The following is a 25,865-nucleotide window of genomic DNA, read 5'->3' as shown; positions in this document are numbered from 1 at the left end:
CTGCCTGCTGCTTGTGGAATGAACATATCTCAGTGCTGCTGAAGGAATACAACTACATGACTACTTGCTGACATGACATCCTGGATGGTCTCTGTAAATATACAAGCGACGTCCCAATTAAACACTATTTGTTCAAAGATTTGCCTTTATCAGGCACCATTTTCACAGTAAATAATTCACCGACTGAGGACATAGCTGTACATTTAACAAATAATAATGGAATTTGTGATGATTTGAAAGTTACATGTCAACGAAATATGATTTTATTAATGACCCTTGAAAGCAATATGTGAACCTTTTCCTGAACCAAGTAACTTGCATACAAGAACTCTCATCTCTGGTTGTGTGCTTTCAGCTTCCCAGATTGAAGCATGAAGGGATACCCACCCTTTCTCTCATGTACTCTGTCTATTTGGTCCTTTTAATAACTGGCTCTTGAAACTCTTACTTGGCTTTCACCTGTTTCTTGACATCATTCTCCCTCTCAGCCAATCAACACCTGAGAGAATCTTGAGGTTTCCAAGGTAATGAGTAAACAAACTTTCCTCCTTGTCCAGTATCTCTGATCATGTGCATATTTGACTCTTTCTTGTGAAACCCAACAAGCCATTATCTCATCCCTTTATCCAGATCCCACACCTTTGCTCCTGTTTACCTCTGTGACAATGTCAGGGAAGAAATAATACTTTAATGTTTATTTAATTGAACAGCTTAATAAATAGGGAAGCTTCAAAGTGAAGTGGGATTAAAAGGAACATACCGAATGACAAGGTAGTCTCCTACTGTGGTCTTGTTTCTGAAATAACCTAGATTCTTATTTTCAACTGAGCAGTTACTCGCATCCTCACTAAATGTACCATCACATTCTTTTTTTTAAGTCTTTATTAATTACACTTTCTTCACTTTATATTCCCCCTGTGGTTTCCTCCCTCCCTCCTGTCCTAATCCCTCCCTTCCTCTACCCTCTGCATGCATGCTTCTCCCCAAGTCCACTGATAGGGGAGGTCTTCTTTTCTTTCCTACTGATCCTAGTCAGGAGTGGCTGCATTGTCTTCTTCTGTGGCCTGGTAATGCTGCTTCCCCTTCAGGGGGAGATAATTAAAGAGCAGGCCAATAAGTTCATGTCAGAGACAGTCCCTGTTCCTATTACAGTGGAACCCACTTGAATACTGAATACTACCATGGGCTACATCTGTTTAGGGGTCTTAGGTTATCTCCATGCATAGTCCTTGTTTGGAGTATCAGTCTTTGCTCAGATTTTTTGGTTCTGTTGCTCTCATTGTGAAGTTCCTGTCCTCTCCATATTTTAGTGTTTCCAACATCTTTCCTAAGATTCCCTGCACCCTGCCCAAAGTTTGCTCATAATCCTCAGCATCTTCACTGAGAGTCTGCAGGGCAGAGCCTTTCAGAGATTCTTTGTGTCAGGCTCCTGACTTGTTCCTTCTTTTCTCCTTCTTCTGATGTTCATCTTCTTGCCTTTCTGGATAAGTATAATAGGCTTGCAGGGCCTTGGGTTCCCTGGGCTATTGAGTCTAAGAGCAGGGAAAAGAGAAGGAAACCTGGTAATTCCTTGGACTGTTTTCACTGAAACAGAGAAAGATTGGTTAGTGTAAAAGGAAAACTGAGGGAAATAAACTATTTGACATATAGTGTTGTTCCACATTAGTGTTAGCAACCCTTGATGAGCAGTGTTGCCTTGGTTGATCTGACTGGATCTGAAGCTATGAGAAACCCTCCTGATTCTGAGGTTTACAGATAAAACTGGACCTTCATGACAGTGCAATTGGTCCATGCTATATGACTAGGACCTATGTGCAGTTTTGTTTAATTCTGTGAGCCTCCAGAAAAACCCTCTTAGTGCCACCACTACTTGTTCAGAGATGCCACCTGAGCCCATGGGGTCTGAGGTAGGCTGGGTAACAACTAGTTCATGGCTAAGATTGTCTGCTACATAATGAGTTCCTGGAAAGCATGCCTTACAAAGTAAAACTCTACCCTCCAATTGCAGAATCTTTTCTCCATTTAAAAAAAAAAAAAACATTGTAAAACTGGTCAACATATTATTGATATAATATACATTAAAGTCTTTTTCCAATAATCCCAGGTTCAAATTCAAAATTTTTTTTCTTTAAAATAGCTCAGTTGAACTATGTATTGTTCATATATTCATTGGAATGTGATCAGAGTTTCAGTGCCAAGTCCTTTCACAGTTTTTCTTATGTATTTATTTATTGCATTTATTCATTTTGTATCCCCTATACGGACCCCTCCATCTTCTCTTTCAAGTTCCACCAACCTCCCTTTTAAGGCCCTATGCCATTTGTCTAGTTCCTTTATTCAGAAGGACCTCTTCCACTTCTATCTGACTTTAGCTTATCAGGTCTCATCAAGTCTGGCTGTATAATCTTCCTCTGCAGTTTGATTCTCAGGGCATTGTTCTCCTTATGTCCTCAATTCCCACTGCTTATCACACTTTTTAAGCCTCCTCTCCTGCAGACTTCACAGATCTCTGAGGGGAGGGAGAATTTCATCATGAAATCTCATTTGGAGCTGGGTGTTTTTAAGATCTCTCTCTGCATAATATCAGACTATGCATCTTTATGCATTCCTATTTGATGCAGAAGGAAGCATCTTTGTGTGTACAAGAACAAGGCACTGATCTATCAGCTGATGACAGAGAAAAACATATTTTAATAACAACAATCTGGGTTGCTTGAAAAGTTCCATAACATGCCCTGGGCTAACAACTCAATTAACTGCCACCCAATATCTCCAGTGGAACACTGGTTTGGTCACAAACTATGGCTTATCGGAAATTTATGCCCCGCTATTAAGAGACCTCCTAAGAAATGAAATAATCCACATTTTTTCCCAAAGGAGATTGTCACTTCCATTCTTTAGATCCTCAAAGTTGCTGGGACTTTAATCATTGTATTGAATGACAAAGTATCTGGATAATTATGTTCTTTTATCCTAGAACTGCCTCCACCTTCTTCCACTTCCTGATGATTTGAATTGCACTGTCTCCTTGAAGTTCATCTCTTTACAAGATTAGTCCACAATGAGGAAATGTCTGGGCAGAGTTAGGAGTATATCCTTATTAGATAATGTAATTCCTATTGGTGTTATGTTATGTGAGGGTGTGCTTTGAGGTTGATATGGCAATGAAAGTGACCAGACATAATTGAGTCTCTGTCTTTGATCTCTGTCAGTTTATATCTTTGTTTTTGTAGGTATCAGTCTCTATTTCTGAATATGTCTCTCTTCTCTCTCTACCTGACATTTTGGTTCAGTCTGAAAAGCTCTCAGTTCTGCTGAAGGATTACAACAAGATGATTGCTTGCTGAAATGGCATCATGGATGGTCTTTGTCATGAAGAGATACCTTGGTCTGGGAGCCTCTTCACAGTATGTAGCGAACTGACTGATGATATACCTGTGCATTTAACAAATAATAATGGAATCTGAGATAATGTGAAAGTCACATTTCAAGGGCACATGACTTTATGAATGACCACTTGAAAGAAATATGTAACACTTTTCCTTAACTAAGAGTCTTGGACACAGGAACTGTCAACTCTGGGTTGTGTGCTTGATCCGCCCACATTGAGGCTTGAAGGGTTCACCACTCTCACTCCAGCAGGCTGTCTACTTGTCCCTTTTAATAACTGGCTCCTGAAACTCTTACTGGCTTTCACCTCTTTCATGACATCATTCTGCCACTCAACCAATCAGCACCTGAGAGAATCTAGAGTTTTCCATGGAGATGAGAAAACAAACATTCCTCAGTGTTCTGTATCTCTGATCCTGTGCACATGTGAATTTTTCTTGTGAAAACAAGCATGCCTTTATCTCAACCTTCTATTCAGATCTGTACCTTTACTCCTGTTTATCCTTGTGACAATGACAGGTAAGAAATGAAAATTTAATATTTAATTGGAGCTTCCTAAGTAGGGACCTTCAAAGTGATGTGGGATTAAGGGGAATTTGACCAATGAAAATGTGGTCTCCTACTTTGGTCTTGAATCTGAAATTTCCTACATTTTGACTTTGAGCTGAGAGTTACGCATGTCTTCACTAAATTTACCTTCACATTCTTATTGACATAATATGCTGGCATGGACTAGGATTACCTGAGGTATTGAGTCTTTAAGAGCAGGGAAAGAGAAGACCAGTCAATTCCTGAGACTGGTTTGGCTGAAACAGAGAAATATTTTTGATTTTAAGAGGAGAACTGAGGGGCAATAACCCATTATAAAGATGGTGTTCTTAATAAGTGAATACATAACATATTTTCTGACTGCAGTTTATTTACTTCACCCAGGATGATTTTTCCTGGTTTCATCCATTTGTCTGAACATATCATGATGTCATTTATTTATCTGAATAATTCTCCATTATGGAAATATTCCACATTTTCCCCAATGAGATTGTCAGGCCTATTCTTTAGTCTTTGGAAGTTGTTGGGACTTTAATCATTGAATTGAATGACAAACTTTCAGGATAACATTGTTCTTTTAGCCTAGAAGTCCCTCCATCTTCTTCCACTTACAGGTACTTTGAATTACAATGTCTACTTGAAACCCATCTATGTACATGTGGAGACCCCAGTGAGGAAATGATTGGGAAGGATTAGGAGTTAAGGCATTGTTAGATAATATAATTCCTTTTTTCCCCTAATTTCTTTTTCAGCCATATTGTCTTTTGTATACAAGTGGTCTACTGATTTTTTGAGTAAATTTTTTATCCAGCCACTGTGTGGAAGTAGTTTATTAGCTGTAGGAATTCCCTGGTAGAATTTCTGAGGTCAATCTGGTATAGTGTCATATCATCTGAAAATATTGATAGTTTGATTTCTTCCTTTCTGATTTCTATTCCCTTGATCTATTTCAGTTGTCTTATTGCTCTAGCAAGGACTTCCAGAGCAATGTTGAAGAGGTATGCAGAGAGTGGGCAGCCTTCCCTTCTGTCTGATTTCAGTGGAATTGCTTTAATTTTCTCTGGGTTTAGTTTGATGTTGGCCATAGGCTAACTGTAAATTGCCTTTACTATGTTTAGATATGTGAATTGTATCCATGATCTCTCCAATGCTTTAAACATGAATGGATGTTGGATTTTGTCAAGTGATTTTTCATAATCTAAGGAGATTATAATGTGTTATCTTTTCTTTAAGTATGTTAATATCATGGATTATATCAATGGATTAATATATATATCAATCCCACACTGCATACCTCGGATGAAGCCTGCTTGGTCATAGTGGATAATATATTTGAGGTGTTCTCGTATTTGGCTAAAGACATAAAGTAACTGGTTTTATTCTAACCAAGCAAGTCAAAGACTTGTATGTAAAAAAAAAAAAAAAAATTCAAGATTCTGAAGAAAGAATTAGAAAAAGATATGAGAAGATTTAAAGATCTCCCATGCACATTGCTTGGCAGGACTAACATAGCAAAAATGTCTATCTTACCAAAAGCAATCCACAGATTCAATGCAATTCCCATAAAATTACCAACACAATAATTTACAGACTTTGAAAAAAATTCTCAAATTCATATGGAAAAACAAAAACCCAGAATTGCTAAAACAATACTGTACAATAAAAGATCTTTGGGCAGTATCTCCATCCATGATCTCAAGCTATACTATAGAGCAACAGTAATAAAAACTGCATGGTACTGGCATAGAAACAGAATGGTGGATCATTAGAACCAAATAGAAGACCCACAAATAAACACACACACTACGGACACCTGAGTTTTTCAAAGATGCCAAAACCATACAATGCAAAAAAGATAGCATCTTCAATAAATGGTGCTGGATGTCTAACTGGATGTCTTCACTTAGAAAAATGCAAATAGATCCACACTTATCACCCTGTACCAAACTAAATTCCAAGTGGATCAAGGACTTCAACATACAAGCAGAAACATTAAATCAGTTACAAGAAAAAATGGGGAAGAGCCAACTTCCCCATTTGGTGAGACAACTTCCTTAACAGAACACCAACAGCACAGGCTCTAAGAACAACAATCAGTAAATGGGCCTCATGAAACTGAAAAAAACTTTTGTAAAGCAAAAGTAGCTGTCATCAAGCAAAACAAATGTGTGCTCATTGGGAAAGAATCTTCACCTATCCTCTATGTGACAGGGCTATTATCCAGTATATATAAAGAACAAAAGAAGTTGAAAAGCATCAAATCAAGCAATCCCATTAAAAAAAAAACAAAAACAAAAAAAAAAAAAAAAAAAAAAAAAAAAAAAACGAAGAACAGTGAAAAACATTATTCTTGATAGAGGAATATCAAATGGCAGAGAAACTCATAAAGAAATGCTGAATCTCATTAGCCATTAGCTAAATGCAAATCAAAATGACCCTGAGGTTTCACCCTACACACAGCAGAATTGCCAAGATTAAAAAGTCAAGAGACAACAAATTCTGGAGAGGTTTTGGAGAAAGGAGAAACCCCCTCCACTGCTGGTGGGAATGTAACTTGTACAACCACTCTGGAAATCAATCTAGCTCTCTCTCAGACATCTAGGAATACCGTTTCCTTAAGATCCAGTTATACAACTCCTAGGCATATATCCAAAAGAGGTTCAAATACACAATATGGATAATTGTTCAACCATGTTTGATGCAGCTTTATTTATAATAGCCACAATCTGGAAAAAAACAAGATGCCCCCAACTGAAGAATGGATATAGAAATTATGGAACATCTACACAATGGGATATTACTCAGCAATAAAAAACAAGGAAATAATGAAATTTGCAAGTATATGGTTGAAAATGGGTGAGTTATCCCAGAAGCAGACACACACAGTATATACTCACTCATATAGACATATAATATAGGATAAACCTACTAAAATCTGTACACCTAAAGAAACTAATCAAGAGGGAGGATGCCGGCTAAAATGTTCAATACCCATTCCAAAAGAGGAAGAGGATGGACATCAGAAGAAGAGGAAAACAGGGAAAAAGTTAGGAGCCTGCCACAGAGGGACTCTGAAAGCTCTCCTCTGCAGACTATCAAAAGCAGATGCTGAGACTTATGGCCAACTGTTGGGCAGAGTGCCTGGAATCTAATTAAAGAAGTGGGAAATTGTAAGATCTGGGGAGGACAGGAACCCCATAAGGAGAGCAACAGAATCAAAAAAATATGACCACAGGGGTCTTTCCTGGGACTCATATTCCAATCAAGTCCCATGCATGGAGATAACCTAGAACCCTTGCACAGATGTAATGCACAGCAGTGCACGGTGCTAGGGCATTCATAGTAATGGGAACAGGGATGCCTCTGACATGAACTGATTGGACAGCTCTTTGAAAACTACACCATTTTGGGACCCCTGTATGCAAGACCTGAATTCCCATATCAGGTGTTATTATTGTGCTGGTGGAGGGAAACAAGTCCAACCCTGAGCTACCTGTGGTTGCTCGAGGGAGGAAGGAAAGGCCTGATTGTTTGGGAATGGGGGAAATGCTTGAGGTGCCTGAGCTTGAGAAGTTAATGTTTGGGCGACAAACCCTCTCCAGGGGTTTGTCTCATGTTCCGGGCCAGGGGCAGGCCCCTTTAAGAGGTTTCTCTGCTTTGGTAGGGGATTGCCTTGAGTATCTTTTTTTCTGAGGCCCAGTGTTTCCCTCTTTTGCACTTGGGACACAGAGTAGCAGGAAGCTGGTGGTCAGTTTTAGCAGCCTTGCACTCCTTGGCAAACTGTCCTGGTTGTTTGGCATTAAAGCAAGTTTGAGGGAGGGAGCCCTGAGTTAGGCCCTGGAATGCATCTCCGATGGCTATGCCAAAGGAACAAGCTGAGCTGACACCTGTACAAAGCTTGATATAATCAGAAATGCCCCTGTCTTCACGGTATGGTCGTATGGCAGCTTGGAAAGCAGGGTTAGCATTTTCAAAAGCAAGATGTTTTATGAATTCACTATCGTTTTCAGGTGAGCCCAGCAGCTGTTCCACTGTGTCAGTACTACCGCTGATGAAATAACTATAGGGCTCATCTGATCCTTGCTGGATTTTAGCTAGGAGGGTTGTTATAGCTCCCTTAGGGGGAAGCCATTTCTAACCCTGAGTACCACAGTTTCTATTTGAGAAAGAAGATCAGGAGGGTACTCCGTCTGTTGCTCATTGGTATCATAGGGGCTATGCTTGTAATTTTTGCAAGGTCCTATGATTGGAAGTGCCTTTACAGTGTGTGGTCTGTCTGCAAAATTCAGTAAAATCTGACGTCCAGAGGACAAAATCGCCCCCTGATAATACAAGCATGAGTCAAAAAATACCAGTCATTGGGTGTGAGCCATTGGTCACTCAGAGTTTCAATTATGGACAGTGTGAAGGGAGCTACCGGACCATATTGTGAGACTGCATTTTTCAGTTCCTTTATATATCTAAGTCCAAGGCATCGATACTGCTGTTCATATATTCCATCCCACTCCCCATCTTAGGTGGCAGAAATTTCATTTTCACTTGTAGGGGCCTCATCACCAGAGGTGAGATTCTCCTCATCATCCTCTCCTTCAACTACACGGCCTGAGGTGGACCAGACCTTTTTTCTACTGGGAGTTAGTCAGGAGCCTGCACTCTGCTACAAGTTAGAGGAAACACTTGCAGTGTATTAGGAGCCTTTTTCTTTGTCTTGGAAGGAGGAAGGCAGCTGCAGGAGAGGGTTGGGTCAATTCAAGATCCAATTCCCTCAGTTCTGTAAGAAGTGTTAAATGCTCCCTTTTCTTTTGAAGAAGTTCCCTGAGGGATTTGACCTCCTGACAGAGTTTAGTTTTAGTGTGCTGAGCAGCATCCTCTATATCAGAATAAATATATAAGGCTGGTGCGCAGAAAGGAGCTTTAATATACAGAGGTGGTAAACAAGGGGCAGCTGCTGAAGGTGGGAAAATGGGAGGGGTTGCCAGTCTAGGTTATGGTACCTGGCTTTCTCTTCAAGGGAAATGGCCTTTTCAGTGAAGGGCTGGTCTTTATGGCCATTCTGTGTCTGTGAGTGTTGGGCTGTAATGGAGCAGTAGAGAGAATGGCTGTAGGCTGAACTAGAACTGGAGTCTCCCATTCAGGCATAGGTATGGACAAAAAGTCTACAGAGGGAGCTTGGGAGAGTTGGGGAAGTGCATTTGTGTCCCTACCTAATTCAAGGGTTTTGGGACTGCCTTTAGAATCATTTTTGAGGAACTTCTCAGTTTGAGAAACTACCTCAGCCAAGTCAGGTTGGGAATGTCTGATCTGAAGAATATCATTAATCAAATTCCAGTAGGAAAATGCCTGGACAGGCACCTTTTGTGGACCACAAGATTCAAAAAATTATTTAAGACAATTTCCAACTCTCTGCCAGTGTTTTACATCAATAGTGCCTTCTTGTAGAAACTAGGGGCAAATATTAGTAATAAAAACAGAGAAGCTAACTAAATCTTTTTTCTTAACCCTTACTCCTCCTGTCTTGAGGGACTCCTTGAGTCCCTGTAAGAATAAGTCATGCTGACTCAATTCTTGCGCTGTAATTTGTCGTTCTGAATTACCTCTCAGATCAGACTCACAGACAGGCAGCTTGTGGAGATCTTTTAGGCAGTTTTTTAGTTTCCTGGAGGAAATGCTGAATCCTATGTATTATTGTGTCCACTGAAGAACAACGGTCCATCCAGTCCTCCATACCTTTAGGTCACATTGGACACCAGAAATATCCCGACCCGAGGGACTTCAATGAGTTCCTAAAGAGGGGGGTAGAAGAATTGAGGAGGGTGGAACAAGAAACACAAGAAATGAAGGCTAAGTCTGTTTGACTGATCAAAGCCTAGTTTATCAGAAATTTTTACCCAACTTATATAGGGAGAAGGCAGGAAAGGGAGAAGGCTAAATTACTGCTGCAGGAGATAGGAACAGTGCTTTCATGGGTTGAATATTGCACCTGAAAGATACCACAAGGATGCTTTCTTAAGATATCTAACAGATGCTCTAAAACTAACAGACAGATATCCTCACCTTCACCCAGGATTTAGGGTCCTAGGGAACTCTTTCACTAAATAGCTTTAGGTCTCCACTAAATGACCTTTGCTCACTATTTGGCTTTAGCAACAGTAAATAGCTTTGTCTCCACTAAAGAGCTTTGCCTCTCTAATTGACTTTGTCTTCAGTAAATAACTTTAGCTCCTGGTACTGGTGATCTGATTTGCAATGTCCCAGAGAAGCTCATCTATTTACATTTAGGGTCCCCACTGAGGCAATGTCAGGGAGGGAAGGGTTAGAAGGTATGGACTTGTTAGATAATGTAATTCCTAATAGAGTTATAATATAGGAGGTTGTGCTTTGAGATTGTTATGCCAATGAAAGTGACCAAACAGAATGAAGTTTTGTGTCTCAGTTTCTGTCACTTCATATATTTGTTTATGTTGGTCTTGGTCTGTCTATCTAAATAGGTCTCTGTAACTCTCTTTATCTTTCTCTCTGTCTACCTCTCTCTGCCTACTGCTTGTGATACAATATGGAAAGCTCTCAGTTCACCTGAAGTACTAAAATAAGATGACTGCTTGCAGACCTGTATGTAGATGGTCTCTGTAAAAATATAAGCAAGTCCCAATTAAACACTTTGTTTTTAAAGATTTGCCTTTGTAAGAGAGCATTTTCAAACTAAGTAATTCACTGCATGGGGACATATATGTGCTTATAACAAATAATAAAGGAAGCTGTGATAATGTGAAAATCACATGTCAAGGACATTTTATTTTAGTAATGACTACTTGAAAGAAATGACTGCTTGACAGCTTTCCTGAAATAAGAACTGTCATCTCTGGGTTAGGTGCTTTCAGATGCCCAGATTGAGGCATATAGGGCTCCTCAGCCTTTCACTCAAGCAGGCTGTCCACTTGGCCCTTTTAATAACTGGCTCCTGAAACACTTACTGGCTTTCACCTGTTTCATTACATCAGTTTCTGTCTCAGCCAATTAGCACCTGAGAGAATCTTGAAGTTTCCATTAAGATGAATAAACAAACTTTCCTCAGTGTCCAACATATCTGATCCTGCACACATGTGACTTTTTCTTGTGAAACCCAACACGTTTTATCTCATCCCTTTATCCAGTTTCCACACTTTATTCCTGTTTACCTCTGTGACAATGTCAGGTAGAAAAAGAAACTTTAATATTTATTTAATTGGAAAGCTTACTATGTAGTGAAGTTTCAGTTATGTGGGATTATGGAAATGTATGGAATGACAAGGTGGTGTCATAATGTGATCTTGGATCCGAAATTTCTTAGTTTGTGATTTAGAAATGAGCAGTCACTGGTGTACTCAGTAAATGTACCTTCACATTCTTATTGCTATAATAGGCTGGCAGGGCCTAGGTTTCCCTGCTGTATTGTGTCTTTAAGAGCAGCAAAAACAGTAGGAAACCGGACAATGCCTGTGACTGGATTGGGTGATACAGAGAAAAATCTGTATATTTAAAAAGAGAACTGAACCCGCATGCAATCAGACATGCTCTTCTCTGGGTCCAAAGCGGCTGACCCTGAGTGCAGTGCTTAGCCTCGCGGGTTGATGCCCCAGGTCCCGCCTCTGAGAAAAAGGTATCGGACGGGTCTGATGCTCTTTGGGTGGATGACACCTAAATGAACATCTGTACAAAGTCCCAATTTATTTCTAATATCAGAGATCAGACCTCTACTCTTGCCTGATGCGTCTAAAACAAAAAGGGGGAACTGTAGAGAGCTGCGGAATGCTATGCCTTAAAGATGGAGCTGGTTTCTGCCTTCCACCTTCCCGATGGTGAGTGCTCTCTGTCACGAACAACTCCACATTTGGCTAAGGCCGAGGATCTGGCTTGCTTCCATGTATGTGGACCTATCTGCATTGCCCCCGTGGCACGCCTGGGTTGGCTACCCAGAGGCTATTTAAGCTGTGGGCTGGCTTTCCCCAGGGTCCGAGGATTGTTCAATGTTCCTGAATAAACTGCATTGAAAAAAAAAAAAAAGAGAACTGAAGTTCAATATAAACTATTTGACAGCTGGGGCTGTTCCACACTAGGGTTGGCAACCCTGTTTGAGACGTTGCCTTGACTGGACTGTCCAATTCTGCTGCTGTGTTCTATTCAGTGGTCAGTGAGTAATCCCCCTGGTCCTGAAGTTTACAGTTAAAACTTGGCCTTCAGGACAGAGAAATCCATCCATGGCATATGCCTAGGACACAAGAACAGCTGTTTTTCCTGTGGTGATCCTCCAGACAAACCTTCTAAGCATAGTTTTAATGCCAGGACTGCTTTTTCAGAGTGCCACCTCAGCTTATGGGGTCTGAGGTATCTAGGTAAAAAACTAATTTATGGCTAGGATTCCCTGCTACATATTGAGAACTTGGAAAGCATGCCTTACAAAGTCATACTCTTCCCTCCTTTGGTAGAATCTTTTCTCCAATTTAAAAGTCATTGTAAAAGTTGTCAACATTTTATTTTTATGGCTTATGTGGAACTTCATATATATACATTAGACTCCTTTTTCATTGATCCAAGGTTCAAATTCCTACCCAGGTGTCACATGAAAATATTTTTTTCTGTAAAATACATCAATTGAAGTATGTGTTGTTCATATATTCATTCAGAATATGATCAGAGTCTCAGTGCCAAGTTCTGTAAAGGAAACTGAGTTCATACTTGCAGCACCCTGGCAATAACTCCAAATAGAAGCCATTATTCCTGAAGAGCTCTATACTTCATCACCTATTTTTTTTAAGTATCAATCACAGGTTATTTACTTTTTAGCCTCCTCCCTAATTCTCTCCCATTTCAACCCTCCCTCCCTCATCTCCTCCCTGTCCCTTTCCAAGTCCCCTGATAGGGGAGGTCCTCCTCCCCTTCCATCTGACCCTAACTAATCATGTATCTTCAGGACTGGCTGCCATGTCCTGCTCTGTGGCTTAGGAAGGCTGTTCCTCCCTTGGGTGTGGAAGGAATAGATAGAGGAATCAGTCATTGGGTTCATGTCAGAAATAATTCCTGTTCCCCTTACTAGAAATTTCACTTTGATACTGAGTTTCCATGGTCTTCATCCAAGCAGGGCTTCTAGCTTATATCCATACATGGTCCTTGGTTGGAGTAACAGTCTCATAGAGGAAACCTGTGCCCTGATATATTTTGTCCTTGTGGAGCTCCTGTCGCCTCCCATTCATACTAACTCCCACTGTTATCATATGATTTCCTACACTCTGCTGAAGATTTGGTTATGATTCTCAGCATGTGCTTTGATAAGCTGTTAGATAGAGTCTTTCAGAGCCTCTACATTAGGCTCTTGTCCTGGTATTTGTCTTGTCCTAATTCCCATTACCATCCAAATGGTCTTTCTAAGTGAGGATTGATCATTTTACCCCAGGTCCTTTTTTTTGTTTATCTTCTTTAGGTGCACATATTTGAATATATTTATCCTATCTTATAGGACTGTATAAGTGAGTACATACTGTATGTGTATTTCTGCTCCTGGGATACCTCACTCAGGATGATCTTTCTGGATCCCAATCATTTCTCTGCAAATTTCATGACTTCATTGTTTTTAATTGCTGAGTAGTATTCCATTGTGTAAAAGTACCATAATTTTTGTATCCATTCCTCAGTTGAAGGATATCCCGTTTTTTTTTTTCCAGGTTCTATCACAAATAAAGCTAAGACAAAGCTGCAACAAACATGGTTGAATAAATGTCCTTGTTGTGTACTTGAGCATCTTCTGGATATATGACAAGGAGTGGGCTAGCTGAATCCCAAGGAAGTGCTATTCCTAATTGCCTGAGAAAGCGCCAGATTGATTCCAAAGTGGTTGTACGAGTTTACATTCCCACCAGCAATGGAGGAATGTTTCCCTTTCTCTACAACCTCTCCTCATATACTGTCACTTGAGGTTTTTTTTTGGGGGGGGGTTAGGGTCAAGATTTAAGTTAGTCAGATAACAGGTATTAAAAAAGCAAGAAGAAAGAATTGGAACAAGATATCAGAAGATGGAAAGATCTCCCATGCTCATGGCATGGCAGGATTAACATAGTAAAAATAGCCATCTTACCAAAAGCAATCTACAGATTCAATGCAAATCCCATCAAATTACTAACACAATTCTTTATAGACCTTCCAAGAAAAATTCTCACCTTCATATGGAACAACAAGAAACCCAGAATTGCTAAAACAATTCTCTACAGTAAAAGATCTTCAGAAGGTATCTCCATTCCTGGTCTCAAGCTGTACTATAAAGCAACAGTACTAAAAACTGCATGGTACTGGCATAGAAACAAACTGGTGCATTAATGGAATCAAATAGAAGACCCTGACATAAATCCACAAACTTATGGATACCTGATTTTTGACAAAGATGCCAAATCCATTCAATGGAAAAAAGGCAGCATCTTCAACAAATGGTGCTGGTCTAACTGGATGTCTACATGTAAAAAAAGTAAAATAGAGCCATACTTATCACCCTGCACAAAACTGAAGTCCAAGTGAATCAAAGACCTCAACATAAAACCGGACACATTAAATCGGTTAGAAAAATAAGTGGGGAATACCCTTGAACTCATTGGCACTGGAGACAACTTCTTGAACAGAACACCAATAACACAAGCTCTAAGAGAAACAATCAATAAATGGGACCTTATGAAACTGAAAAGCTTCTGTAAAGTAAAGGATACTGTCCTCAGAACAAAGGACAACCTACAGATTAGTAAAAGATCTTCACCAATCTTATATCTGACAGAGGGCTAATATCCAGTATATATAAAGAACTAAAAAAGTTAAACAGCAAAAAAATCAAGTAGTCCAATTAAAAATGGGGTACAGAGCTAAACAGAGAATTCTCTGCAGAGGAATACTGAATGGCAGAGAAGCCTTTAAAGAAATGCTCAACCTCATTTGCCATCAGGGAAATGCGAATCAAAATGACCCTAAGATTTCACCTTACACCCATCAGAATGGCTAAGGTCAAAAACCAGAGACAACACATGCTGGAGAGGTTGTGGAGAAAGGGGAACCCTCCTCCATGGCTGGTGGGAATGTAAATTTGTACAACCACTCTGGAAAGCAATCTGGCACTTTCTCAGACAACTAGGAATAGCGCAAAGATCCAGCTATACTGCTCCTAGGCATATATGAAAAAGTTTCTCAAGTACACAATAAGGACCTTTGCTCAACCATGTTTGTAGCAGCCTTATCTGTAATAGCCAGAAGCTGGAAACAGCCCAGATGCCCCTCAGTGGAGGAATGGATGCACAAATTGTGCTATATCTACACAATGGAATATTACTCAGCAATAAAAAAAAAGGAAATTATGAAATTTGCAGGTAAATGGTGGGATCTGGAAAAGATCATCCTGAGTGAGCTATCCCAGAAGAAAGATGCACATGGTATATTCTCACTCATATAGACATATAATATAGGATAAACCTACTAAAATCTGTACACCTAAAGAAACTAATCAAGAGAGAGGACTTTTGCTAAAATGCTCAATTCCTATCCAGAAAGGCAAAGAGGCTGGGCATCAGTAGAAGGAGAAAAGAGGGAACAAGTCAGGAGCCTGACACAGAAGACCTCTGAAAATATCTGCCCTGCAGGCTATCAGTGTAGATACTGACACTATGGGCAACCTTTGAGCAGAGTGCAGGGAATCTTAGGAAAGAAATGGGAAATAGTAAGATCTGGAGAGGACAGGAACTCCATAAGGAGAGCAACAGAACCAAAAGATTCTGAGTACAGGGGTCTTTCCTGAAACTGATATTCCAACTCAGGACTATGGATGGAGATAACCTAAGATCCTTGCACAGATGTAGCTCATGGCAGTTCATTATCTAAGTTGGTTCTATTGTAATAGGTACAGGGACTGTCTCTGACATGAACTGATTGGCCTGCTGTTTAATTTCCTCCCCCTAGGGGGAAGCAGCATTACCAGGCCACAGAAGAAGACCCGATGAGACCTAATTGACTAGGATCAGAAGGAAGGAAAAGAAGTCCTCCCCTATCTGTGGACTTGGAGAGGAGGCAGGGAACCATGGGGGATACAAAGTGAGTAAATCGTAATTAATAAAAAAAAATCTTTATTGACAAAATATGTCTTAAGATGTAAATTCATATGACTTCTAATATCTAACAGATTATCTGAAAGTATTGTTTAGTTAAATTTTTTTTCATTTTAATGCCGATATTTAACAGCAAATGTTATATTTTTCTCTAAAATTTAAAAGCCTTAAAACATGGCAGCCAGTCCTGAAGATACCTGATAAGCTAAGGTCAGATGGAATGGGAGGAGGACCTCCCGTAGCATTGGACTTGGAAAGGGACAGGGAGGAGATGAGGGAGGGAGGGATTGGGAGGGAGGGATTGGGAGGGAGGGATTGGGAGGTAATGATAGAGGGGGTTATGGCTGGCATACAAAGTAAATAACCTGTGATTAATATAAAAATAAAAAAATAATATAATAAAAGCAAGAGTAGGGACTGAGGACAATTATTCATTTATTTTTTTTTATTTTTTATTGTAGTTTTTAAAGATTTCTTTTTTATATTATGTATATGAGTACTCTAACTGTATGCACACCTGCACGCCAGAAGAGGGCATCAGACCTCAGTATAGATGGTTGTGAGCCACCAACTGTTCTTAACCTCTGAGCCATCTCTCCAGCCCTCTTTATTATTGAGGCAGGATCTTTTTTATTTTATGTGCACTGGTATTTAGCCCGCCTATGTCCGTGTCAAATCTGTTACAGACAGTTGTGAGCTGCCATGTGGGTGCTGGAAATTGAACTCAGGTCCTCTGGAAGAGCAGTCAGTGCTCTTAACCACTGAGCCATCTCTGCAGCCCCCATTTTTTATTTTTATTAACTATACTTTATTTACTTTGTGTCCACTGATAAGCCCCTCCTTCCTGCAATCCAGACCCCTCCCTCCCACCCAATTCTTCCCCAAGTGCACTGTTAGGGGAGGTCCTCCTCACCTTCATTCTGATCTAAGTCTATCAGATCTCATCAGGAGTGGCTGTATTGTCATCTTCTATGGCCTAGAAAGGCTGCACCCCCTTCAGGGGGAGGTTATCAAAGAGCAGGCCAATCAGATTATGTCAGAGACAGTCCCTCTTCCCATTACTATGTAGCCCACTTGGACACTAAACTGACATGGGCTTCATCTGTGGAGGGGTCATAGGTCATCTCCATGCATGGTACATGGTTGGAGTATGAGTCTCTGGGAAGACAACTGTCTTCACCTTTCTGTTTCTGTTGCTCTCCTTGTGGAGAGGGAGAGGGAGGAGATGAGGGAGGGAGGGAGGGAGGGATTGGGAGGGAATGATAGAGGGGATTTCTATCCTCTCCAGATCTTACTATTTCCCACTTCTTACATAAGATTCCATGCATGTTGCCCAACAGTTAGCCATAAGTCTCAGCATCTGCTTTGATAGTCTGCAGGGTAGAGCCTTTCAGAGGCCCTCGTGGCAGGTTTCTATTTTGTTTCCTGTTTTTTTCTTCTTCTGATGTACATCCTCTTTGCCTTTTAGGATGGGAATTGAGCATTATAGTCAGGGTCCTCTCTTTGATTAGTTTCTTTAGATGTACAGATTTTAGTAAGTTTATCCTATATTATGAGTCTATATTATGGTCACTCATGTCTATCTGAGTGAGTATATACCATGTGCCTCCTTTTTCTTCTGGTATAGCTTACTCGGGATGATCATTTCCAGGTCCCACTTTTTACCTGCAAATTGCATGATTTCCTTATTTTTCATTGCTGAGTAATATTCCACTGTGTAGATGTACTAAAACTTTCTGCATCCATTCTTCAGTTGAGGGGTATCTGGGCTGTTTCCAGCTTCTGGCTATTATAAATTAAGCTGCTACAAATATGGTTGAGCAAATATCCTTATTGTGTGCTTGAGCCTCTTTTGGATATATGCCTAGGAGTGGTATGGCTGGATCTTGAGGAAAAGCAGTGTTTCTAGTTGTCTGAGAAAATGCCAGATTGATTTCCAGAGTGGTTATACAAGTTTACATTCCCACCAGCATTGGAGGAGGGTTCCCCTTTATCCACAGCCTCTCGTGCATATATTATCACTCAACTTTTTCATCTTGGCCATTCTGATGGTGAAATCTTAGGGTCATTTTGATTTGGATTTCCCTGATGGCTAATGATGTTGAGCATTTCTTTAAGTGTTTCTCTGTCATTCTATATTCCTCTACAGAGAGTTCTCTGTTTATCTCTGCTCCCCATTTTTTAATTGGATTACTTGGTTTGCTGCTTTTCAGCTTCTTTAGTTCTTTATATTATTAGACCTCTGTCAGAAAAAGGGTTGGTAAAGATTCTTTCCCAATCCATAGTCAGTCATTTTGTTTTGATGACGGTGTCCTTTGCTTTACAGAAGCTTTTCAGTTTCATGAGGTCCCATTTATTGATTGTTGCTCTTAGAGCCTATGCTGTTAGTATTCAGTTCAGGAAGTTGCCTTGGGTACCAAAGAGTTCTAGGTCTTTCCCACTTTTTCTTCTTAGTAGTTTAGTGTGTCTGGTTTTATGTTAAGGTCTTTGATCCACTTGGACTTTAGTTTTGTTCAGAGTGATAAGTATGGATATATTTGCATTTTTTCTACATGGAGACATCCAGTAGAGCAGTATCATTTGTTGAAGATTCTATATTTTTTCCCTTGTATGGTTTTGGCATCTTTGTCAAAGATCAGGTGTCCATAAGTATGTGGGTTTATTTCTGGGTCCTCTGTTCAGTTTAATTGATCCACCATTCTGTTTCTATGCCAGTACCATGCAGTTTTTATTACTGTTGCTCTATAGTAAAGCTTAAGATCAGGGATGTAGATACCTCCAGAAGATCTTTTATTGTAGAGGATTGTTTTACTAATTCTGCCTTTCTTGTTATTTCATGTGAAGTTGAGAATTTCTTTTCCAGGTCTATAAATAATTGTTGGTAAATTGATGGGAATTGCATTAAATCTGTAGATTGCTTTTGGTAAGATGGCCATTTTTACTATGTTAATTCTGCCAAGCCATGAGCATGGGAGATCTTTCCAACTTCTGATATCTTCTTCTAATTATTTTTTCAGAGACTTGCATTTTTTTCATATGAGTCTTTGACTAGCTTGGTTATTGTTACATCAACGTACTTTATGTCATGTTACACCAAGCCACTTTATTTGTGGCTATAGTGAAGGGTGTTTTTTACCTAATTTTTTTCTCAGCCCACTTGTCTTTTGTATAAAGGAGGGTTACTTATTTTTTTAAGGTAATTTTGTATTCGGCCAGTTTGTATAATTTTTGGAGTCACTCAGGTATACTCTCATATCATATGAAAATAGTGATACTTTGACTTCTTCCTTTCCAATTTGTATCCCCTTGATCTCTCTCAACTGTCTTATTGCTCTAGCAAGGACTTCCAGAACTATGTTGAAGAGATATGGAGAGAGTAGGCAGTCTTGTCTTGTCCCTGATTTCAGTGGGATTTCTTTAAGTTTTTCTTCGTTTAGTTTGATGTTGCCTTTACTATGTTTATATACGTGCCTTGTATCCCTGAACTCTCCAAGACTTTAAACATGAATGGATATTAGATTTTTTCAAATGCTTTTTCAGTATCTAAGGAGATTATGATGTAGGTTTTTTCTTTCAATTGGTTAAATATGGTGGATCACATTGATGGATTTCCATATATTGAACCACACTTGCATACTTGGGATGAAGCCTTCTTGGTCATAGTGGATGATATCTTTGATGTGATCTTGTATTTGGTTGGCAAGATTTTGTTGACTATTTTTGCATCAATGTTCATAAGGGAGATTGCTCTGAAATTCTCTTTCTTTGCTGGGCCTTTGTGAGGTTTAGGTACCACGGTGACTGTGGCTTCATAGAATGAGTTTGGCAGTGTTCTTTCTGTTTCTATTTTGTGGAATAGTTTGAAGAGAATCAGAGTTAGTTCTTCTTTGAAGGTCTGGTAGAATGCTGCGCTGGAACCATCTGGTCCTCAGCTTTTTTTTTTTTTTTTGGATGGGAGACTTTTGATGACTGCTTCTATTTCCTTGGGGGATATAGGACTGTTTAATTGATATACCTGGTCTTGATTCAGTTTTGGTAAGTGCAATCGATGAAGAAAATTGTACATTTCATTTAGATTTTCAAATTTTGTGGCATACAGACTTTTGAAGTCCTAATGATTGTTTGGATTTCCTCATTGTCTGTAGATATGTCCCCATTTTCATTTTTTATTTTGTTGATTTGGACTGTGTCACTCTGCCTTTTAGTTAGCTTGGCTAAGTGTTTGTCTATCTTGTTGATTTTCTCAAAGAACAAGCTCTTGGTATCATTGATTCTTTGAATTGTTTTATTTGTTTCTAATTGATTGATTTCAGCCATGAGTTTGATTATTTCCAGCTGTCTACTTCTTTTTGTTGTGTCTGCTTCTTCTTTTTCTAAGGTTTTCAGATGAGCCATTAAGTTGCTTGATGAGCTGTGTCGAATTTCTTCTTGAAGGCACTTAGTGTTATGAACTTTCCTCTTAGCACTGCTTTCATATTGTGTCCTACAAGTTTGGGTATGTTGTGTCTTCATTTTCATTGATTTCTAGGAAGACGTTAATTTCTTTCTTTATTTCTTCCCTGAACAAGCTGTCATTTAGTAGAAAGTTTTTCAATTTTGATGTGTGTGTAGGCTTTTGGCTATTTCTATTATTGTTGAGGTCCAGATTTATTTCATGGTGATCAGATAGGATACAAAGTATTATTTCAATCTTTTTGTGTCTATTGAGGCTGGCTTTGTGACCCATTATGATCTATTTTTAGAAGGTTCCATGAGGTGCTGAGAAGAAGGTTATTTCTTTCGTGTTTGAGTGTAAGGTTCTCTAAATTTTTGTTAGGTCCATTTGATCCATGACCTCTGTAAGAGACATTATTTTGTATTTGTATAACTTCTGTTTTGTTGACCTCTCTTTTGTTGAGACTGGGGCATTGAAGTCTCTCACTATTAATGTGTGGGGATCTATGTGTGTTTTATCAATGTTTCTTTTAGAAATATGTGTGCCCTTGTATTTTGGGCATGGATATTCAGGATTGTGATGAATTCCTGGTGAAATTTTCCCTTGATGAGTATGAAGTGTCCTTCCTCATCTCTTTTGATTAATTTTGGTTGAACGTCTATTTTATCAGATATTATGATGGCTACTCCTCCTTGCTTATTTGGTACATTTGCTTGGAAATCTGTATTCCAACTCTTTACCCTCAGGTATTGTCTATCTTTGTGTCTTTGTTGTGTTTCTTGTATGCAACAGATTATAGGGTCTTGTTTATGCATCAATTCTGTTAGTCTGTGTCTTTTTATTGGAGAATTGAGTCTATTGACATTGAGAGAGATTAATGACCAGTGGCTGTTAGATCCTTTGATTTTGATGTTGGCTGTCATCATAAGTTTGTGTGCTTGGTTGCTTATTGTTTTACTGTAGTGAGGTTAATTATTTCCTGTGTTTTCTGGAAAGTAGCTAGTTTCTTGGGTTGTATTTTCCCTTCTAGTGTCTTCTGTAACACTGGATTTGTGTGTAGGTATTGTTGAAATTTGTTTTCCCCATTGAATATCTTGTTTTCTCATTCTATGAGGATTGACATTTTTGCTGGGTATAGTAGCCTGGGCTGACATCTGTGTTCTCTTAGGACCTGCATGATATCTCTCCAGGACCTTCTGGCTTTCATAGTCTCTTTTGAAAAGTCAGGTGTGATTCTAATGGGTGTCCCATTATATGTTACTTGGTCTTTTTCCCTTGCAACTTTTAGTAGTTTTTCTTTGTTCTGTATACTTACTGTTTTGATTATTATGTGGTGGGAGGATTTTATTTTCTGGTCTAATTTATTGGGTGTTCTATAGGCCTCCTGTATTCTTATTGGCCTCTCCTTTAAGTTGGAGAAATTTTCTTAAATGATTTTGTTGAAAATATTTTCTGGGCCTTGGAGAAGGGAATCTTGTTTTTCCTTTTTTCCTATTATTCTTAGGTTTTGTCTTTTCTATTGTCTTTATTTTCTTGGATGGTCTGTATCAGGAATTTTTTAGATTTAACATTTAATTTGACAGATACAGGGATAATGAAGATACTTTTCCAGTCTGTAGGCCATTGTTTTATTATGATGAAAATATCTTTTGCTTTACAGAAGCTATTCACTTTCATCTCATCCCATTTGTTAATTGTTGCCCTAAAGCCTATGTTGTTGGTGTTCCCTTCATAAAGTCATCTCCTGTGCCTATTAATTCAAGACTCTCCCCCACTTTTTCTTCTGATTTAGTGTATCTGGTTTTATGTTGAGGTCTTTTATCCACTTGTATTTTAGTTTTGTGCAGGGTGATAAAAATGGATCTATTTTCATTTTACTGTATGTAGACAACCAGCTGGACCAGCACCATTTGTTGAAGTTGCTGTTTTTTTTCCATTGAATGGTTTTGACCTCTTTCTGGAAAATCAACTATTCATAGGTCTTTGTGTTTATTTCTGGGAATTATACTTTGCTCCATTGATCTATTTTTCTGCTCCTATGCCAATACCAAGCAGTTTTTATTACTATTGCTCTGTAGTACAGCTTGAGATCAGGGATGAAGATACCTCCAGATGATCTATTGTTTTACAGCATATTTTTGGAAATTCTGGGGTTTTTGTTTCTCCATATGAAGTTGAGAATTTTTCTTTCAGTGTCCATAAATAATTTTTATTATTATTATTAATTACACTTTATTCATTTTGTATCCCCCCATAAGCCCCTGTCTCCTCCCCTCCTGATCCTACCCTCCTTCCCCCTTCTTCATGCATGCCCCTCCCCAAGTCCACTGATAGGGGAGGTCTTCCTCTCCTTCTTTCTGATCTTAGACTATCAGTTCTCATCAGAAGTGGCTGCATTGTCATCTTCTGTGGCCTGGTAAGTCTGCTCCCCCATCAAGGGGAGGTGATCAAAGAGCAGGCCAATCAGATTATGTCAGAGGCAGTCTCTCTTCCCATTACTATGTAACCCACGCGGATGCTGGAATGCCATGGGGTACATCTGTGCGGTGGTTCTAGGTTATCTCTATAAATAGTCCTTGGTTGGAGTGTGAGTCTCTGTGAAGTTCCCTGTGTTCAAATTTTCTTTTTTTGTTGCTCTCCTTGTGGAGACCCTGTCCTCTCCAGCTCTTGCTATTTCCCACTTCTTACATAAAATTCCATTCACTCTGCCTGACAGTTGGTCATCAGGCTTAGCATCTGCTTTGATAGTCTGCAGGGCAGAGGCTTTCAGAGACCCTCTGTAGCAGGTTCCTAGGTTGTATTGTATTGGTATTTTGATGGGAATTGCATTGAATCTCTAGATCGCTTTTGGCAGGATGGCCATTTTCCCTATGTTAATCCTACCAATCCATGAGCATGGGAGATCTTTGTGGAGAGCCGAGAGAATGCAATCACCATTACGAGATGGCTCTGGCCCTAATGAACAATAATAGAGTGCGTGTGCAAGCTGCAAAAGCGCGCCAAGCCACTGTCCAGCCCGGGGGTATTACTGCCCAGTCCGGGGCGTCACACGGGGCAATGGGCAAGCAGCCAACCAGAGGAGTACACACCGCCATAGGGTGTATTTGAGCAGCACCATTCTGGCGGTTATCGTCTTCCTCTATTCATAGTAATAAACGTTTACTGCAGAAGGATCCTTGTGCGTTCTTGCTGGTGAGACAATTGCGCGGGTCACAGCTGGTGCCGAAACCCCAGGACTCCGTGCAGCCTTTGATTGCCGGCCCTGTGAGGATTCAGGGTGCTGCTCACAGGGTGGATTCAGAACTGCAGTGCTAACAGGTAAGTTTTAAGAGGTGTGTCTGCTCTTAAAGAGATTTCGCCCCATTTAATTGTCCCAGTTGCTCTTACATTTGTTTTGATGGCTTTAGCGATTTTTCTTTTGGTATTCATTTTGTTTCCATAAAGACTGGTGCTACAGTGCTTTGTCTCTGTGGGACATCGTTAGACAGTCGTATATAGGCCACAGTGTCCTCCCCTCCCTTTTTGGTGTGCCATTGGGTACCGTTAGCCAGAGGTACATAAGCCGTGGTGCCCCTCCCTGTGTCAGTTTCTCTCGTAGATAAGGGAGCAACATGGGAGCTTCACATTCAGTGATCACGGCACTTCAGTCACTTTTAAAACAGCATGAATTAAAGCTTTCAAAAAAGAACATTAAAAGGGTTTATTATGGAAATTGATCGCATTGCTCCCTGGTTTGCATGTTCAGGGTCGCTGACGCTTGCTTCCTGGGATAAGCTAGAAGCTGATTTACGAAGGGCAGAAGAAAACAGAAAGCTAAAAGTTGGAGCTAGTTCATTGTGGATTTTAGTAAAATCTTGCTTAGAAGATGAGAGATGCCACCCATCTGTAGCAGCTGGCCAAGGGGTGTTAGAGGAATTACAAGACAGCATGTCAAAAACAGAACGGGATAAAAGGTTGGGGGCCCTTAAGAAAAAAGAAAAAGATGTCTTTAAGAAAAAAGACTCTTCTGTGGATGTTAAAACCGCAGAAGCAAGAAGTAAGGGAAAGGATGTCCTGGGAGAGAAAGGTGAAAAGGGAAGTAAAAATCCAAAAAGAAAGCCTCTCTATCCGATAAGAGAATTGGAGGCTTTGGGGTTTCATAGCTCTGAATCTAACAAACTAAGTTCCTCCAGGGGGTCAGATTTAGACGGAGAAGCTGCTCGCTCCGAGGAGGAGGGGCGCCACCCTCAGGAACCTCGGTTACCACCAAATCTAAAACAAAAGAGGGGAGGAGCTGAAATTCGAGGGGCTTTCTCATTAACCCCTAAGGCTCCTCCGCCTTATGTTGAGAGACACAGTTTGGATTCCTTCTTTTCAAAAAGGGATAAAAGAAAGCTTTTACAGGCCTTCCCTGTATTTGAGGCCGCGGAATGAAACCGTGTTCATGAACCAGGAGAATATCCCCTTGTTAAAGAACTTGCTAAATTGGTTAACAAATACGGGGTAGATGCTAATTTTACGATCATGCAGCTTGAAAGACTTGCTAGCATGGCCATGACCCCAAATGATTGGCAAAATACCATAAAAGCTGCTCTCCCGACAGTACTTAGAATGATGCTTGTGGTATGATGCTTCCCAAACTCAGGCAAGGGCCAATGCCCATGCAGAAGACAATCAGCGGCAATGGACCATTGATTTGCTAACGGGGCAAGGCCAATTTGTTCATAATCAGACAAATTATGATTTATACAGATGGGTCAAAACAGGAGTAGGAGCTTATGTGGTTAATAATAACGTTGTTTCTAAGCAATATCATGAGACCTCACCTCAAATTGTAGAATGTTTAGTAGTGCTAAAAGTTTTGGAAAAATTTCCACGTCACTTAAATATTGTTTTTGATTCTAGTTATGTGGTAAATGCAACCAAAATCTTAGAGGCTGCTGGATTGATTAAAGCATCTAGCAAGCTTGCAAAAATTTTTCAAAGGATTCAGTTTGCCTTAATTACCAGAAGATCCTCTGTTTTTATTACACATATTAGGGCTCATTCCGGTCTACCGGGGCCCATGTCCCATGGAAATGACCTGGCAGATCGAGCCACAAAGATGATTACATTTGCTCTCCTTTCAAATTTAGAATTGGCTAAGGAGTTTCATAAAAAATTTCATGTTACAGCTGAGACATTGCGTCATCGATTTGACATAACTAAAAAAGAAACTAGAAATATTGTTACCCAATGTCAAAATTGCTGTCAGTTTTTACCTGTGCCTCATGTTGGGATTAATCCCAGAGGAATCCATCCTCTACAGATGTGGCAAATGGATGTTACTCACATTTCATCTTTTGGCAAACTACAATATTTACATGTTTCCATTGATACTTGCTCTGGAGTTATGTTTGCTTCTCCCC

The 25,865-nt window shown here is 39.8% G+C and overlaps 1 long non-coding RNA gene across 1 annotated transcript in view; it reads left to right on the top strand.

Annotated features, from left to right (window-relative positions):
• The window catches only part of LOC132651592 (uncharacterized), a 49,842-nt gene that overhangs the window by 5,105 nt on the left and 18,872 nt on the right, over positions 1-25,865 (top strand). Inside the window, exons 2-3 of the long non-coding RNA XR_009589179.1 lie at positions 15,898-16,029; positions 23,647-23,796. This is a non-coding gene — a long non-coding RNA (uncharacterized LOC132651592). The remainder of the gene's footprint in view (positions 1-15,897; positions 16,030-23,646; positions 23,797-25,865) is intronic.

The sequence above is a fragment of the Meriones unguiculatus genome (assembly GCF_030254825.1).
Source record: "Meriones unguiculatus strain TT.TT164.6M chromosome Y unlocalized genomic scaffold, Bangor_MerUng_6.1 ChrY_unordered_Scaffold_23, whole genome shotgun sequence".
Classification (NCBI taxonomy): domain Eukaryota; kingdom Metazoa; phylum Chordata; class Mammalia; order Rodentia; family Muridae; genus Meriones; species Meriones unguiculatus.
The sequence above is the reverse complement of the archived record's forward strand: the minus strand, read 5'-3'. Positions and strand labels throughout refer to the sequence as shown.